This window comes from Anarrhichthys ocellatus, unplaced genomic scaffold, assembly GCF_004355925.1.
Source record: "Anarrhichthys ocellatus isolate YVR2014 unplaced genomic scaffold, GSC_Weel_1.0 scaffold3, whole genome shotgun sequence".
Classification (NCBI taxonomy): domain Eukaryota; kingdom Metazoa; phylum Chordata; class Actinopteri; order Perciformes; family Anarhichadidae; genus Anarrhichthys; species Anarrhichthys ocellatus.
In genome coordinates this window covers 14250155-14252925 of record NW_022280033.1, presented here as the reverse complement: position 1 = coordinate 14252925, position 2771 = coordinate 14250155, and the positions used below count along the sequence as shown (strand labels likewise).

The 2771-nt window shown below is 44.7% G+C and overlaps 1 protein-coding gene across 2 annotated transcripts in view; it reads right to left on the bottom strand.

Annotated features, from left to right (window-relative positions):
• The window catches only part of jag1b (jagged canonical Notch ligand 1b), a 27110-nt gene that overhangs the window by 22449 nt on the left and 1890 nt on the right, over positions 1–2771 (bottom strand). The window lies entirely within an intron of this gene.

Sequence of the window (2771 nt, the reverse complement as noted above, 5' to 3'; positions counted from 1 at the left end):
ACACACACACACACACACACCCACACACACACACACACACACACACACACACACACACACACACACACACACACACACACGGAGCCCTCTGATGTACCATTACAAGGTAATCTAACAAAATAAAAAGTTAGGCATGTCTCACAAAATAACAGGCAAAAGCCAAAGGTCCAAATGCGGGCAAAGCACGACAGATCAGACTGGTCTGGGCCGACACTCACTCAGCACACAGGAAATGTAAACAGTTCAGTCAAAGGGATGTTGACCTTCTGTATCAGTTTCCCTGAGTCAATCACTTCAAATGTATCAAACCAATGATTGGGACTGCTTGGTAGCACACCTCTGTTTGCCATAAAACCCAGGCTTGGTCATAAAAAGGCAACTCTCATAATCACCATCAAAGCCACTGGCTCCACTGATGGACTGGGAGGGAGGGAAGGAATGCATTGTTTGGCAAGAGATTCACAACAAAGTGTCGGAAAAAAGACTGCACAATCAACAGACTATTAAATAGAAGTACGTCAGCCTGAGGACATGACAGAACCTCACCCTGACGGAAAAAATCTCACCATGTGCCAACTACAGACATGGCAGGATCACTCGGGATGCAAAACATGAAAGTCCTATCAAGCATTTAACTAAACATGCAAGGGTCACTATTAACAAAAGAACAAAAAAAACCGGGGCACGGGTGATCACAAATTGAATTGCCGATGCATGTCACGATTTCCATACAGCGTGCAACAACTGTGTTAAGCAGAAAAGCTTCAGGCCTCAAGAAGCCCTTATGTAACGTCACACTGACACAACACGGCAAGTACACAGACGGGGTGAGGAGGGGAGAAAAAAAGAAAAAGAAAAAGAACAAACACATTTCTTTTCCCTCTTTTACTTCAGTAATTAGCACTTAACTGCCACATCAGAGCACACTATATAAAACAAACATGTCATTACCACCACAGCTGCCGGCAGCGCTTACCCTCAAGGCTGAGCAGAGTTTTGGCCGCGACTCACCTGATCCCAGGTCTCAATCCCGCTCCGACTTGTCAACAAGTCGATCACGGCGATGCCTACCTGCACGTCTCAGGTCTGTGAGAACACGCCAGTCTTGTTTGTAATTACAGATGGAGGATGATTGAGCTATTAAACGCGAGCATAATAAATAAATAATAATCTGATTTGTGCAGAATTATGGGGTGCCGGATCAACTAGGGCTTGAGATGCGAGATAAGAGATTACTCAAGAAAGAAAAACAGGTGGTAAGTGAGCAGATAAGTGCTCATAAAGGTGCAATCCAACCTCTGAAGGATTTACCCAATCCAATAAAGAAGGGTCCTCTCTTTCCTTGTATAGGTGCAACATTTGGGAAAATATGCTGAGGTAGCCACAGAGGCAACTTCACCACTGCTGAGTCTACTACAACTGCTTCCTGTTGCTTGCCCTGCGCTGGCATTACAGCTGCACGGCCTCTATTATGCTCTGTAATCCTCACTGTAGTCACTGAGGGCACACCATTGTCCCCGCTTTATACACTGTGAGGGCCCTCACTTCTCTGTGGAATAAAAGCACGAAGCAGACATTGGTGAATCCATACAGGGCTCTAAAACCGACGACCTGCTAATGTAAAGATGTTCAGCCGACGGCATTGGGATGGATGCCTGGCTGTTGCCCTACCTGATCTGAGCACATGTGTGTAGCCTCATTAAGTGCAGCAGTTACTGTGGGTGGCAAGGTTAAAGCGATGAAATGCCTGGGGTCCAACCGAGCGTGACTTAAACAAAGCCCTTGGGCTGGACAAGAGGCCAACTTCATACAGCTCACAAGAGAGGATGAAGGGGGGTAAAAAAAAAAAAAATTTAAAAAAAAGCTTCATGAACTCAGAGTACCCAACAACCCAAATGCACCACACTGCCATCTGTCCACAACAGCCAATCAACCGATGAAAAGGACAAAGAGTGATATCATACCTAACCTGACAATTGTTAATGTGCACTGAAGTAAAGCACTTGAAGCGAAGGATGAGGGAATCTAACGAGAGGCTCCAAACTCCTGTCTTCTACATCAGAGTTGCCTTAACTTTATTCATCTTGAAGTGAAACGGCTTAATTGATACATTGACTACACAGCACATCATTTTCTACAACTTTCTCTGGATATACAACCCCCCTTTTCCGACAAGAACATCCTCCAGTAGGCACAGGGCATGTAGGCCAGCCCATTTAGTACGCATATCATCGATAGGTCAGAAAAAGAAATGAGTCAAGCAAACAGCGTCCTAAAACGTCCTTAAAAATGGCACCAGGTTTCATTTCAATGTCAACAAGTGCTGTTTTCAACCAGGAAGATGGAACTAATCTGGCTCAGAGCTTTCATGCCAAGTTAGTGCTGCCATGGCGTGAACATAAACAGAAACCTTTGTCTTTAAGAAAAAGAAACAGAAAAAAGGTGTGAGGCACCAGCGTCCAAGTGGAGAGCAAATAAAAAATACTGACCATATCAAATTGCACACTGCCCTGCTGAGAACTTTGTTTTTACTGGCTATCAGATCCATAGGGAGAACACGCATCTAAATGATCTGCCCCACAGGTAACACACATACAAATGAACAACTTAAAAAGCAATCACATGATCGTCCAGTTCTTTCACTTATTCTGCAAATTTTGAGGCCCATCGCGGCCTGAAATTATAACAACAACTTCCATCCAGATTGAGGTAAAAATAGGCCTTGATGTAATTGGACACACACATACCAGCGGACTGTGTGTGCCCCCCCC